This window comes from Ursus arctos, unplaced genomic scaffold (genome assembly GCF_023065955.2).
Source record: "Ursus arctos isolate Adak ecotype North America unplaced genomic scaffold, UrsArc2.0 scaffold_6, whole genome shotgun sequence".
Taxonomy (NCBI): domain Eukaryota; kingdom Metazoa; phylum Chordata; class Mammalia; order Carnivora; family Ursidae; genus Ursus; species Ursus arctos.
In genome coordinates, this window is record NW_026623078.1 from 55,526,838 (window position 1) to 55,543,913 (window position 17,076).

Genomic DNA, 17,076 nt, shown 5'->3' on the forward strand with positions numbered 1-17,076 from the left:
TGTTAGTAAAAATAGTCCTATCCAATAGTCCCTGGAAAAGCAGAGCCTAAATTAAAGAATTAAGAGGTGATGCTTTATTTAGGGGTACAATTCCAAGGTAGTGAAGACGAGAAAAGAGAAAGTGAAGTTGTTAATGATGGGAAGCAATGCAAGGTGACATGTTACCTTGCTGGCCACTGCTTTATGATAAACCTAAGAGAGACAAAGATATTGCCTAGGTCACTTGGCCACAAAGAGTATCTCTAATCTGACTGCATGGTAAAACAGTCTCAGAATAGGAAGTGGGATGGAAGAAGGAGAAGGACTTTATCTGTCTGGATGTCTGCATTTCTCATCTATTCTTTTTTATTGGTCAGATTTCATCCACTGGAACAACCTACTCCCAGCCAACACACACACCCCTTAGATACCGGCTCGGAACCCAGATCCTACACTTTTCAATGTGGTGTTATATTCAAGTCTGGAAGTGGGGAGAGAAACCAGGGATTTGGGGTTTGTATCTGGTTGGACTGGTTGGCTCTCAACAATGGATCACCAGTGTGCAAGCAGAGTTGAATGGTTGTGACTGGGTCAGAGCAAGTGGCTGAGGGTCGAAGAATCTGAGGAGGTGCAAAGAGTTAACACACTTATTCCCTGTTTATTATATGTCAGGCACTACCCTAGCACTTCACATGCCTTGTTTCTTTTGATCTGTTATTATTTCCATTGTGCAAAGAGGTATTTCAGCCTTAGAGAAGTAAAGTTACTTATCCTCAGATTTGAACCCAAGCAGTTATTATTAGCCTATTGGAGAGCAACTTCTTTTTTCCCCTTCCCTGCATTGTCTTCTTCCCTCTCTTCCCCACCTTCCCCGCCTGTGCTGTCTCTTTGTCCTTCTTTTCCTTCCCTCCATCCCTCCATTCTCTCTTCTTTTCCTTCATTCCCCCTCTCTTCATGCTCTCTTCCTTCGTCTCTCTCTCTCCCCGTTTCCTTTCCCCTCTCTCTGTCTTCCTTCTTTAATTCCTCCTTTATTTCACTCCTTCCCCCTTCCATTCCCGCTTCAATAAATACTTTAAATTATCTACTGTATTCTAGGAACTGGTCTAGTTGATGAGAATACACTAACAGGGTCCTTGCTCTCTTGCTTCTTAAAATCAAGTTGGGGAATGAGAAGGAAAAGCACACAATAAAAAAGTAAGCAAATAGTCAAATACTTTCACATGGTGATTTGTGTTGTAAAGACAATGAAACAGGATACGGGAGGGCATTTTTAAGTGTATAAAAGGAGTGGAGTGAGGGAAGATACTTCTTTAAATAGTGTGTTCAATAAAGTTCTTTCTTATGGGAGGTGACATTTGGCCTGATATTTGACTGATGGTAGATAACCACGAGACAGGTCAATCAGGCTGCTAAATGGGGAATGAATCTAGAAGAAGCTGCTTAAAAGGCTACATAAGGGGTCCAGGCAAGCAATGATGGCTTAGACTGGGATGGTAGCATGGAGATGAGAGGAGGGGAAAGTGAAATATAGGTTGAGAAATAGAACCAAATAGAGGTCTCAATGGTGACACTTAGGCTTTTGATGTAAGCAACAAGACAAATGGTATTTTCATTTATTGAGATGAAGGAGATGAGGGGAGGAACGGGTTTAGTGGAGGGGGTAAAAAGTTCTAAGTTGGATGTGTGAAGTCTGATATGTCTATTAGCCATATAAATGGAGGCACAAGGAATATATGTGCCTGGAGTTAGGAAAGAGATATGGACTGAAAATAAAACTTTGGGAGCTATTGGTGTAGAAATGAAGCTGAAAACCAAATTTTATTTAAACATGATGATTTTTACAGAGAACTGATAAAACAAATGCTGTTTCTGGGATTTTTCTTTTTTCTCCTCTTTTTTAATTTATTCTGACTATATTCTCACTCTTAAATATAACAAAAATACTTGCACATCCTAGCAGAGTTAAGACAACTGTACAATACTTTGTTATGAGTTATAGCCCTAAAATACGAGAGATCTTCTCTTTTGGTTATTTAGTATTCAATTTAAAAACCCATGTGCTTTAATATTCTTTAAATTTGTAAACCAGAGCTTTTTTTTTTTTTTAAGTGATTATGTCTGGTGAATTAGAGAAGGCAAGCATCAATGGGAGCTAATAACATAGCCATGTGTAGTTTCACAGAAAGTTTATTTTTTTACCTATAAAATGTACAAATGTACTTGCCAAGCAATAGAATACAAACAAAAGCATTTAAAAAATGGTTAAGTCATATTTGTATTTTAAATTATAGAAGGTGCAGATATACAGAAGAATGAATTAACTTAGTATATTCCTGGAATGATTTTGTTCAGTGAAAGCAACTGTCACTGTGGGGTACTTTTGGAAGGAATGTGAGATCCCACAATGCATCATGGAATCCATCTTTGGGTGCCTGATTTACAACAAGGCCAAAGAAATTTTGCAGAAAACAATATTGTCTTTATGCTGCTAAATATTCCCCCATTCTCAAAGCTAAGAAAAGAGCTGTTTTTCAATAAATATTCACAGAAGGATGACTACATAGTTTCCCAAAGGCTCATGTGGATTTGAAAGCACTCACCATTTAAGAAAGCATTGACTATGCTGTGTATCTGCATGGCACTGGGCTCCATATGAACAGAACACCTTGGCTTGTAAAACACATTCAAAGCAGTGAGTTTAATATCCAAATGTTAAGTCCTACTTTATATCAGGCTATATAACATGAATAGCGTATAGCAGATCTAGTATAGAGCAGGATATAAACTGCATTTAGACTAGGAATCAATGAAGAAGGAAGAGTACTTCACTCTGGTATTTGAGATGAGTTTGGGATTCTGATAGAGATGGAAATTTTGAACATTTTTGAAAAAGGGAGGAAGAGAGTTGATCAGTTGTGAGCTGGCATTTATTCCTAATACTCAATCAGGAGGCATTAGAGGAAGTGAGTTTGAGCCCACAAATCACACCTATATCACCTCCAGCCTTGACTCTGCTCTCTAATACAGTAAGCAACTAAATATTTTGACTGTTACTGTAGAAAATTGGAGAGATGGTGCTCCAAAAACTCTGGAGAAAATCTAGGAGATGGTAGGGATAGATTGTTACAAAGCTTAAAAAGGTTTTACTGATTAGGAACTAACCAGAAAAAAGCATAATTGAATAAAATACGATTGATAATGTGGAAAAATAATCACACTGTCCATGATAACTTTCCAAATTTTAATTTGTTAGAATATGAAAATCGGTATTATCCTTATCTATTATGATGGAAACTGTGAGCTTAGGGTCAAAAGTAGGTCTCCTTGTTTCTGTATACTTAAGTGTAGATTGAATTCATGTCAGCTAAACACATCAAAATTCTTTCAGATTATAGGTGTCAATATAGCATCTCTAACTGTCCTTATTCGTGATTTTTTTAAAACAATCTCTTGGGCTACATCTTAATGTTTAATTTTTTCTGCAGCAAGAAGGACTAATTAAGATCTTTGAGTTGTTCAAAGCAAATTAAAATAGATATGATTCAAGTCACTTTCTTTTGTATCCTCTCAGGTTTCTTGAAGTATCTCAATTTTATTGCTCAATTGATAATTTTTCTGATGCATTCTACTTACCACTATCAGATTGTTTCTGAGAGTCTATATTAATTTTTATGCTTAAATATTAATTTTTCTGCTTAAATATATTAAATTTTTCTGTTTTAATTTTTCTGTTTAAATAGTAATATGGTGTTTTCCCATGTATACTATTTCCAGGGAATACAAACAAGGTATCAGTGCTCAAATGCTTTTGGATATTGCTCCACACTGTCTTTCATTCTCAGGGATCCCCATTATACATTAGCATATTAAAGGCCAAGAGAATTCCTAGAGCAAAAATAGCTATTTAACTTTGTTTAACCCAAATGGTTCCTAAATTATTTGAACTTGAACCCTTTTCCTCCATAGGGACCATACTTTGAAAAATGCAAACCTAAAGGTATCTGATTATTAAAAAAAAAAAAATCTTCAAAGATCTTTTGGAACTGTAAGGTAGATAAGAGATCAAATAGATCAATCATTTTACTTTACAAATAGTATAACAGGACTAAGATAGGACAAGAGGCTTATCAAAGTTCACACTAGCAAGAACTTTCTCAAGTTAGCAAAGAGAATTTTAATCTCAATCTCAAAACCTGTGTTCCTTTTCATCACGTTTTGCTTTCTTTCCATGTGAATTCTAGAAACTAAAGATTCTGTTTTCTACATCTTATCTATTACTTATGACTTCTGATAATGGCATAGCGTATGTGAGACCATGGTTTAGGATTACTTATTCAGAATTCAGTGGTAACACTGAGTGGAGTGCTCGGTGGGCAGTAATGAGCACAATAGCTGTAGTTCTTGCTCAGAGGGAGCCCATTACCTCGTAGGTAGAGGTGGACAGACATAAAGTAGGCAAATTAATAAACAGCTAATTACAAATTTGAACAGATAATAGGAAAACTGCATCCTGGTTTCTGTGATTGGGAATGAAGGTGGAAAAACCTAACACTTATACAGGGCTCATAAGAAGGTTCATCTCAGGAGAGGAAACATTTAAACCAAGAGAGAAGCCAGCTGTGCAAAGACCCAAGGACAGAGCTTTCTAGACAGAATACTCACAGTGTGAAGACTCTACAATAAGGAAAGAGTTTTTCAGGAGTGAAACAATGGCCTCAGTGGCTTGAGGGTGGTGAATTAGGGGAACATGGTTGGGGGTGAATTTGGATGGGCAACTAAGTATATATGACTTAGGTCATTGTAAGCTAGAATAAACTGTTGAATTTTAAAGAGGATAGGAAGCTATAACCTCATGTGGTAGACTGGTGGTCATTTATTTTATAAGTGGTATAGTAAGTTCCAGGTAATTGCTTCAGTAGGATTCTGAGATGGCAGTGCCCATCAGCGTAGGATGTCAAGGGACTACTAGCTTGTGAAAGAGTGTGGAAATACTTAAATACTTGCTGCTGGAGCAGGTATGTAGCTGATAATTGGAAGCCTGATGGGTAAGGACACCAGGTTGGGATGGTGCTGTCAGCATGGTGCTGTGGAAGGAGAGGAGGCCTGGCCAGTAATGAAGACGAGATGGCAGAGAGATCTTCCTGTGGTTGTTGCTGCTGACCTTGCAGATGGGTCTTCAGCCTTCAGCCTACAGTGAAGTGGTCAGAGATAATCGTGGGCAGAGCAGCAGAGGGACAGGCTATAAGCCATGCAAATGTTAGGGCAGAATTCAGAAGCTTTTGTGCTCAAAATGGACTGTATATGTGTTGGTTCTGAAAGACTCTTGAGAATGGTCTCTGTGTCTGGTGGCTAGTAGTATAAGTAAACGTGGTATGGGTATGGTTAGCATCATGGTGCAGGCTGGACAGGCTGGATCAAAAAGGCTCAGTGTAAAACTGACAATATTGGTATACACTTTCATCTTTCAAATAAGGATTTCCCTGAGACATTCTGGGTATGCCCTTTTCCAGCATAAGAGCTACATTTTCTTTTCATCACAGCAACTGAATAAACTTCCTCTGCAATGTAAGCTCTGAGTCATTATTTCAAAGTATTTTTCCCATACATATTTCCTTCTTTCCTTCCTTCCTTCCCTCTTTCAATGTTTATTGTTAACTTTGCTCACACATAAGCCTAGACAATACAGGCTCACAATGAACAAGATAGAGGATTCCTGCTCTCGTAGAGCTGACATTCTCTAGGCATATCTCCTAATATTCTGAGTTACAGTTTTCCCTGCAGTCAAAAGATTACCAGAGGTTTGTAATGTTTGAAACCCAGAGTACAACCAAAATTTTATTATAAATCGCAAATGATTTCTGCTTATCAAAATATAATTTCTATTGCTAAAGTGGATATTAGGAAGAACTAATCAATTTCATAATAAATTATTTTGTGATTAAGCAAGGGGACATAAGAATGATTTATTTTTAAATCAGATTCAAATGAAAATTTATGTATAAAGATGTTTATCTTAAAATTTTAGAATAACTGGAAAAAATAAGGCAAAAGTTAAGTAAACAGTCATACAGTGACATGATACAATATTATATATCCACTAAAACTCATGCTTTTGTTTATTTATTTATTTATTAAGATTTTTTATTTATTCATTAGAGAGAGAGCAAGTGTGATCATGAGCAGGGGGGAGGGGCAGGAGCAGGGAGCCCAATGCAGGACTCAATCAGGGACTCCAGGATCATGACCTGAGCCAAAGGTAGGTGCTTAACTGACTGAGCCACCCAGGCATCAAAAAGCTCATGCTTTTAAAGAGGCAATATTATGTAGTGATAAAGACTATGGACACTGAAAGCAGATATTATCTTGAGGAAGTTACTTACCCTATCTTTTCACATAACAGGTTATGATTTTCTGTCCAGGCCTGTGCATGTTAATCATCCTCATTCCTTTTCACAACTGCATAGCGTGAATTGTATTGGTATACTATAATTTGTTTAGCCGTCCCCCTGTTAATGGATATTTAAGTTGTTTCCCATAACTTGCTTACAAACAACGCTGAAGTAGACACCATTGCACACATACTTTGATGTCCACGGGCTGGCATCATAATAGGATTGAATGAAAAAATTGGGATTGCTGACTGGTGGTTCTGCACATTCGTAAGTTCGTGAGAGAGTGTCAAACTGCAAAAAGTTTGCTTTCACTTTTACTTCTCACAGCGACAGAGTTAATTTCCCCAAACTCTAGAATTTAGTATTGTGCTTAACAAATGCTCATGTCATAACATGGCCATTTTTATGTGCATCAAACGTCTTTGAAACTCTGTCACTTTTAGCTCTGTAATCCTCGATGAGTTACTGACTGTCTTTGCTTTAGCCTTCAGATGCTCATAATGACAATATCAACAGAATTTTTTTATGCTTTGTTTTAAATAATGCAATATAAAATGCTAGCATTGCATCTGGCATATTAAAAGGCTCAGCAAATGCTGGTAAAGTACAGAGAGAAAAGTGCCAATTGTGGAACCAGACTGCTCTGTTCATATTCCTGATCAGTAATTTACTAGCTGTCTTGACCTCTCTGTGTCTCAGTTTCCTTATTTGGAAAGTAGAAGTAATAGCTGTGCCCACCTCCAAAGGTTGTTGTGAGATTGAATAAGGATAGATAGAGTTTCTGGCACTTAGTACACTTTTAAGTGTTATCGATCAATTGTATCATTGCTGTGAAGCATACTTAACATTTTATTATTTCTCAATTTTTCACTACTACAAAAAGTGATGCAGAAACATTCTATGTAAATATTAACAGATATTTCTGATTATTACTAGTATAGAATCCTAGAAGTGACATTTGTGGATCAAAGAGTATGTAAGTACATTCACTGTTTTAAGGCTCTTATTAGATAGATCCAAATTTCTTTTAGAAAATTCATTTATTGGTTAACTTTTGCTAATTTATACTCCCACTGGCAATAGATAAGCCAGGACCTAGTTCAGCACAACCCTGTCAGTGTTCAAAGGTACAATATTAATTTTATCTTTTCTAATCTGATAGTAAAATTAGTAACTCATTATTATTTTTATCTGCAGTTCTATGAGTGCTAGAGGAGTTTAACCATTTTTTTTCCAGATGACAATCATTTGTATTTTTTCTGTGAAATATCTGTAGTATTTTTTCTAGTGTTTAACAGAGTTTTGGTTTTTGTTTATTTAACTCATAAGAGATTTTTTAGATATTAACAAGGCCCTGATCATATTGTATAACATGAATATTCAATTACTTTATGGAATCCTTTATGCTCCTTCTGCTAACTGCCAAAATTCTTCAGTTTCTCAGCTTCGTATTCCCGAGAGGGTAGTTTGATAGTCAGCTCATATTTTTGAACCTAATGATGCAGTCCAGACCATAGAAGTCTATGTATCTTATAAATCATCTATCCTGATTTGAAAACTATGGCCCCAGGGAAAGTGATCACATGATACAGAGGATAACTGTAGTGATTCAGTTGTTTGTATGAAAGGTAGCTTCCCTACATTGGGGAAAGTGCAGACATAATAAAATATGACTAGTTTTATTTTTAACAGGATTTATTTTCCTAGTCAATTTGCTCAATGTCTTTATTGAATAATTTCTTTCCTCCACTGTTTATTCATCCTTATCTAATATTAAATTCTTCTATATATTAAAACTTATTTTGAGGCTATATATTCTATTCCATTGATCTGTTATTCCTTATACCAGTTACATAACATTTTAATTCTATTACATAATTGTTGGAGGCAGCATTCTTTTTCTATTCTTTTTCGCAATTGTGTTTGTTACTATTTTGAATTTTAATTCAAGATGAAATATAGAGAAATGTTCTAAATGTTCAATAAAAATCTCATTGAAATGGTAAAGTCTGTAAATTAATTTGCGAAAAACTGACCTTCTTCCCAAAGATATTAGTTTTTTTGAATATTTATTGTTGCCAGTGAAAATTGCTAGTGAAATGGTTTCTCTTTTCGAATTAAGATCTTCTCTATACCTTGAAAATGATTATTTTTTGTAAATATTTCAAAGATATTTGAGAGAGAAATATTTGCGTTGGTACAACCATATCAATCTTACTATTTGTATTCTCCAAATCCCTATTTTTAAGATTTGCATTATTAAAAAAATCTAAACATTTCAGAAGCATATAGAATAATTTCATAAACCTCGTTTTTTTCAACACCCAGCTTCAACATTACCAACTCACAGCTGGTTTTGCTTCATCCTTAACCTTGAAATGTCCCCCATTCATGAATTATTTTTAAGTAAATCCTAGACATCGTAAAATGTTATTTATAATGATTTCAGTATATATCTCTAATAACTCTTTGAAAACATAATCATAATATTAGTATTGCAACTAAATCTAACTAACAATAATTGCTCAATATGAAACATCCCCCAGTTTTGAAATTTTCAATTGTCTCATTTTTTTCTTTTTCTTTTTTTGAACAGTTTGTTGGGTCCAAACGTTGTGACTGGATTTTGTGCCTCCCAAGTTTCTTTTAAACTATAGATTTTTCCTTCATCCCTTAGGATTTTTTTCATTTCAATTTGTTTGTTGAAGAAATCAGGTTGTTTGTTTTATTGTTCTCTGTCTGGATTTTGCTGATTGCATCTCTGTGGTCTGGTTTAAAATGTTCCTCTGTCCTCTATTTCCTGAATATGGTAATTAGACAGAAATGCTTGATCAGATTCAGGTTCAAATTTTTTTTTTTCCCAAGCAAAATGACTTCCCTCGTGGTTGGAGCTCTGTCAGGAGGCGCTTCCTGCCTGGTCGCTGCTATTTGTGATGTCAGCAGTCTTTCATCATTGCCCAACTCCATTATTTCATTAGGAGTTGCAAAATAGTGATATTTTTACTTTGTGTTACTTATTTTTTACTTAAAAATTTTGTTTATTGTATTTTAATTTTATCATTTCTTCTATATTTATTAACTTTTATTAAGAGGAAATCCCCCTCATCATTCTTTTGGTTACCTTGAGGTGACATCCATATAGGAAAAATATGATAAATACTTGTGTCTTATCCTTTATTTAGTATGTCACTATTTTTGGTCCATTTGAAATGTGAAGCATTGAGTGAGACTTCAGAGTCTAAAGATGGTATTTCCTTACACCTTTTCTTTAACAACTTTTGCTTTGAATAGTACTAATAAAACACTAGTCTTTTGCCCCCTGTATTGCCTATAATTTGGTAGTTTTAAATTATTAATGGTACTAATATAGTACTATTCAAACTACTCAACTACTATACTTTGAGTAGTATTAATATAGTACTATTTAGCACACAAGATTTGGTATACCTTTAACATGCTTTTTATTAATCTGAATTTATATCCTTTATTGGATAAGACTTGTGGTGAGTGTACTGCTCAAATTTTATTATGTCTGAAATTAACAATGCTATCTTACTTCAATTTTTAAAAAATATTTCTGACAAAGTTTTGCTCAACATTCTCTTCCCTTTTTATTACAAAGTAATATAATCTCATTAAAAAGATTCAAATAACACAGAAATTTATGTAGTGAAAGCTCAAAGATTATCCTCCTTTTCCAATGTTTACTCCTTAAGAAAAACATTGTTTACTAGTATTGTGTTTGTGCTCTTGGAGATTTTTCTATATAGATATACACATGTAATACATGTACATGCATACATTTGTCTACAAAATGGGATCATACTATACATAATATTCTACAATTTACACTTTACCTTGGTACAATATCATGGATATTATCTTAGTACATGTCTATTGAACTTACTTTTTCAGTGGATGCATTGTATTCCATAATCTGGATCTACTATACATTTTACCAATCTGCTATTGATGAAAAAGTTGTTATTCTTATAAATTATATGACAATAAATATATTTTACAGATGTACTTGTGTGAGTGCTGCCTAACAATGGAAATGTTTTCTAAAAGTATACATACCTTAAATGTTTATAAATAATGACACTTTTTCCCAAAGAGATAGTATTGCTTTACTCCAAGTATGAGTGTGCTCTTTGCCTCAAACTGTTGCCAATACTATATATCCATTCTTTTAAAATGGTTGTCAATTTGATAGGGAAAAACAAAAAAAAATTGTTTAATTTGCATTTTCCTGGTTGCTAGTGTGGTCAAAGATTTTTATTTGCTCTGTTCTGTTTATATTTCCTCTTTGAATTGTCAGTTTACATCCTTTGCCTGTGTATTTTCATATGTATTTTATTATCAAGTGAGCCAAAATTTGGTTTGTCACTACGTACCTAATGTAAGGTTAACCTGAAAATGTGATCAAGGATTTGGTTATGAAAAGATAGCAGAGAGTTTGAAATTGGCAGAATCTGGTAAAACAGTGAAGGACAGATATATTCGGTTGATGAGTAAGGGCATAAACTTATGTTTTGATAAACAGCTCAAGGAACAAAGGCTAATCTTCCGTGAAAATTCAAGAGCCTATTTTGGGGCACATAGAAATGTAAGTAGAAGTTTCTTTTCTCTTATTTTACCTCAAAAATGATTTCATAGAAGTAGGTCAAGCTTGAATGTGTGGTTAGCACCAATATTTTCCATTAGAAACCATTTTGGACTTGATGCCTGTGGCTGCATGGTAATTTCCTAGAGTACGAGTAGCAAAAGTGTGGAATGCATGTCAATACTTCTCTATCCTGCTCCCATGGCAGACATCACTAGTCAATCCGGGCAGTGTTTCTTCAAAACTTATATACAACTATCACAGTTCTTTTTAACATAGTTCTCTAAGCTCATCTCTAATTAATGTGCATAGATAATCAAAATGGAATTGATTTACATCCCTGTTGTATACTCAGGCTCATTAGAATTTAAGCTCCAGTAGAGCATGGATTTGTCTGTTTTGCTTCCCAATGTTTACAACAATACCTGCAACATACTAGACACTCAATAAACATTTGTTGAATGAAGAGACAAATAATAAATTTAGATAGAAGATTTTCAAAGCAGATTCAAATATCCTTCACATTTGCAATAGAATTTTAATAAAGCATTCATGGATTATCTATTTCTTAGCATTTCAACTTCTTAGTCACTAGTTCTGAGGTCATTGAGGGAAATCTTTGCTTTTGATGTTATTTGAATATTGAGGGTTTGTTGTAACAGATTTTTTTTACTTATAAATATAATTCTGTTGAATTACTATAAATAATAGCAATTACAACAGAAGCATTAATGGAAAATGGCTGTATTTTCATATACCTTTGGCATCATCAGTATGATTAGCTTCCCCTAGTTCCATTCCTTGTGAATTTACAATTTGACTTTAGATCAAACTTGACAGTAGGTATGACTGTGACTAAATTGAACTGGATGGTAAAACTTATACCTTATTTTTCTAAGGTCAACATCTTTTTTGATCCGTATGTGAATGTGACGCCCGGAAATGTGCTTTCAAGCTGGCTTGAGCAAGGGGCAAGCATGGTTTCTTTTTTTCTCTTTCTTTCTTTTTTTTCTTTCTTTTCTCTTCTTTTCTTTCTTTCTTTCTTTCTTTCTTTCTTTCTTTCTTTCTTTCTTTCTTTCTTTCTTTCTTTCGTCACAGGGGCTTTGGTGCTGAAACAAGTCGGGTAAATCAGGAATTATGGCAACTTGATTAGAACTGTTTGAAAATTGTAGCTCAATTCAAAATTCAGTAAGGTGGGATTAGAAAATAGGGAAGAAAAAAATATTATTTCTTCCAGAAATCAGGGAGCAGTTTGTGTATATGACAAAGTGTCATATTTTCTTCTCAAAGAGCCCTGTTACACATGGCCACTTAGTCCAAATCCTCCACTTGATTAATTTTCCAGACTTCTTGTTACCTTCCTCATCAATCTTATTTGAAAACTAACACTGTCTGAAACATTCAGTTTCAAACCCTTGCTCACAATTGTATAAAAGTTTCTAGTTTATAAAGTGGAAAGTGCACTCATTTAATTCTAGTAGGTAAGTATTTTTATCATTAGTTGGATCCAAAAAAAAAAAAAAATTCAAGTAGTGCCCTTTGCTGTATGATCACATGGTTCTTAAGTGGCAAAGATGTGTTCTTCCCACTCCAAATTGAATGTACTTTCCAATAAACCACTTCTGCCTAAAATCACATCACTGTGACTATTTTTAAACAGAAAAGAAATGGGGGTACACCATGAATACAGGAAGGAGAGATTTTTATGGCCATTTAAGGATGGTGTAAGATGACTGCAGTAGGTCATTGGGTATCTCCTATGTGAAGGTTTTATTTTTAAATATTTCATGACTAAGTGAATGCTTTTTGTGTGTCTTTGTTACTAACTTGGCTGCTCCCCTCTTTGTTGAAGTTTTGGGGGCTCAGAATGAAGCTTTTCTTCTTTTCAGCTGAGCTCAGTTTGCAGTACAGATCATTTCCTTGCTAGCAGTGAGAACAGCACTCTGACAACTCAGTGACAGTAACTATTTGACCAGGCATGCATAGTAATCATTAGATTATTTATGCCTTCTGTAACGGAATTTAATCCAAAGATTTTTACAATCCTCTATCTTCCTAATAATTAATCTATAAAATCATGCAAGTGTAAGTGCTTGGAATCTCTAAGAATGTGTAATTATTTTGCATTCCTTAGCAGTGGCATGATGATTTTTGTATGGATGAACTCCAGTTGCACAGAGACTGTCTGTTGAATATCCAGAAATTTGGATTTCTAAATGATGATCAGTTCATTTTTCAGGAACCTCTCCCTGGCTAGGAAATGCTGGAAAGTCTTAAAGATTGGGTTTTATTACAAGATGGGAAACACCTTTATAAATATATTTAAGAACTGTTACAACTGTCAATTTGAAATTGGTCCTCAAGAGGCAAAGCCTGGGGACTAGCAAAATGTTTACTTTTGGCATGAATAACCTGCCTGTCTATAGCAAGGTGTAGCATTTGTGACTTTATAAAATCCAACTGATTTACATTCTTCCTGAGAATGGGACACAGCAATCTGGACTGGAGAGTTTTCAAACCTATGCGTGAAGACTTAGGTGTTATCTTATTCTGAGAAAGTTCAGATAAAGATTTAAATCAGGATAGTAGCACTGATTGTGGTGTACACTGGTGACAGTAGCAAAACTAAGACTAGCGAATCTTAACAGAAACTAAAAGGATCTGGGTACTTTTATTAACTGAAAATCAATCCCTTTGTGTGATTCAATTAAAAACATCAATAAAAATCTTATTTCAGAAGTCACACGTAGAATATCTAGCAATACAGCACATACCGTAGATAGGAAACCGCTCAGCCCCCTCTGAATCATTGCTTGTTTTAATAAGTATTCAGAAATTATACTCAGACTTCAAAAGAAATTGTAAGGAATTGTTAGCAGGTTTATTAATGTTTTATGTTTTATTAAAAGTTTGGGTGTACATTTCACAATGAGCAACATCAAAAATCAGACTTTCTGCCTGTAATTTTGCTTCCTCCTGTCTTTCTGCCTTTGGGATTCACTCTTTTCCTTTCATCAGCTGCCATTTTCAGCAGCATGCAGTAATTTCATGGCTCATTGCAAGCGCTGAAAACCTTTGAAACCACAAATGCTAACCTACCTGGCCTGCAGCCATTTAGGAAGAGATTAATTTAGCAAACAGAAGCAAAACACTTTCTACTTCTAGCCTGTGCATAATTTCACTTCTATCTATATTTATTTTACAGTGAGCAGCGTAATGACAATTTCAGTAATTGCAACTCTATAAAAATTTGCCTACCTAGCTTATCTCACTATCACAAGACTGTGAGTCAGTCAGATTAGAAAAAGTACAGCATGTGAAACAGCACTGGTTGCCTTCCAAAAAAATATGGGCCTTCTATAAAAACTCAAGTGATGCTTTGCACTTGTTTGTGTTCTTATCTATTGGGCAATGGTTTCTTCCTGATGTTTTGATTGGGATGTGTGCGTTCCTCTTTAATTCATGGTGATTTATGGGGGCACTCTCCTTACAAACAGACCAGTGTATTTGGAAGACTAGAAGCGCCAGCCCATTTCTGCAGACTCTGTTATAAATGGCTGTTATGTTGCTGTCGAGCAGTTTGAACAGAAGAGAAAGTCCATCTGGGGCAAATTTAAGCTATCATGCTTGGAAGGATTTCAAGGACTAAATTAGCCCACAAACTGTTAGCTAAAAATAAAAGTTTTATTGTTTCTTGTCTAACTTAAAAATCCCACCATTGAAATTAACACCAATTATACCTACTGTATATGTATATGTATAGTTTCCCCTAAGGGATCATTTGTTGCTTCTTTTTATTCATTTGTGTAGTTCTTACACACACACACACACACACACACACACACACACACCAATTGTTTAGTGGATAATGAACCCATGGAGAAATAATTACCCAACCAAAATATTTAAGAATTAAGAGAAAACATAATGAAAGTCGAAGTCATTTATACTATTTAACCAGTAAGAGGCATCCTGAAGGAATTAAATGCAACGGGGGAGAAGAGAATTCAGTGTGAAGCTGTTGACATCAAGCCCTGTAGCTGGGGCTTATCTTTGAGGGACTTTTATATGTATGTAAAGGATAGGACAAGAATGTCAAATTGCTAAGTGATTCTTTTCTTAGATCAGCTACCAGGGGGGGCCTCTCTTGATAAGTGCCTACAACGTTTGTTACATAAAGAGTAATTCAGAGATGGGAATCTAGGATTGAGGGTTGCATATTATGGCTTGGTTTTTCCTCAAGAAGAAAGGAATTTGGTAGTCATTGAATGACCTTGAGGTGCGGAATGGTTTCTCCAGTCCTCTGATAAAAGATCACTGTTCACTATACTGGTTGCAAAAACATTGCTGCCAGTAAAACAGGGTGATGTAATAAAGGGAGAAAAAGGAGAACAGCCAAGCATTATATGTAAGGCATTTCTGTTTGGGTACCACAGCTTTTCCATTTTATACATTCCCTATTCCCAAGTAATAGCATTTGAACATAATTCTCTATTTATTTACTCAAATTTGAATATTCTGTACCCTATAAAGGAAATTCTATGACATTAAACTTGTTTATGCACTGTTTTTATATTAGCTAATTCATTTAAGCATACAGATACACAGACGGCAGTGGGATGACTGGCCAACCCCCACAGATGTACACCTCCAATCTGCCATCCCATAACATTCATAAAATATGTCAACACAGCCTGGAATTTTTCCATCGTTTATGTTATACTATTGGTGTTCATAGCATACTGGCAAAATATTTCTTGTTGAAATTTGCAGTAGTGAAAAAGAAAAAGGGAATTCTCTCTCTGTTTTGAGGCCATTTGCAAAAGTGCTCAATCAATATCCTTCACCTATAATAAGAACTTAAATCAACACAAATTGAACAAGAAAACACATTCATGTGTCTCGGTGTTGTATAATAAATAGCTGTTCATTTCTTTAAACAATTGATGGTAATTATGCTGTCTTAATGATCATTTTTAAAATGCAGTGCATCTTTGCAGTACTGTCCAAAGAATCATAATACTGTGTGATAGAATCAAAGTGATAATAGAAATATATTCATAACCAATATTGGTTATTCTGCAAAAATATATTTCTAAAGCAAATAATAACTTTTGGTGAAGAGTGTTATTAGTATCATGTGACTACTAATGGTGAAAAATTCACAGCCGGAGTTGAGAATAATAGCTTCTTATTTGGAGAGATAGATTGGTGTATTAACAATTTTTGCCTCCTTATTTCTGGAGTTTGCATTCCACTGACTCCCAGCCCAGTGTCCAGAGGCAATTCTCCGCCAGTCCTTTGGGATGTGCAGTGATAGAACTGTTGTCTGGTTCCTCAGGAGCATCAGGTCTGGGGAAGCTCCACCTTATGCCATTTTTCTCCTTTTATACCCAAACGTTTGAAGATAAGAAAGTTTCAAAGGTCATTTTTATTAACTCTTAAGTGCCTGATGACAGAAAAACAAAGAGGTGGTGTGAAGTAGTAGAGATTCTCAGATCTCTAGAGTCTAATGAAAGGTACAACCCTTCTCCTGTTCTACTTTTTCTCTACGTAATTTCAAGCAAGTGTCTTTCCTTCCTGATCATGATGTTGTTCTCTGTAAAACTGAAATAATAGCAAATGATACATAATTTTTCTAAGAGTTGATATTGTTATCCTTCCCATTTTTAGCGGAGAGAACTGGGATACAGAGATGTACAATGACTTATCTGTTTTCACCCAGCTGGCATGTGTCTAAAGTATTTTGAAGCAAAACAACCTCAATGCAGAGTTTGTACTGATAATCATTATACTATCATGCCTTTTCCATGTGATGTTTCTCTTTGATGATTGTCATAAAGGGTGCCTGGGTGGCTCAGTCGTTAAGCGTCTGCCTTCAGCTCAGGGTGTGATCCCAGGGTCCTGGGATCGAGCCCCACATCCGCCTCCTCTGCTATGAGCCTGCTTCTTCCTCTCCCACTCCCTCTGCTGGTGTTCCCTTTCTTGCTGGCTGTCTCTCTGTCAAATAAATAAATAAAATCTTAAAAAAAAAAAAAGATTAACCACATCTTTCTATCCATTCTCTGCCATGGCTTTTGGTGCTTTGTTTTGTTTTGT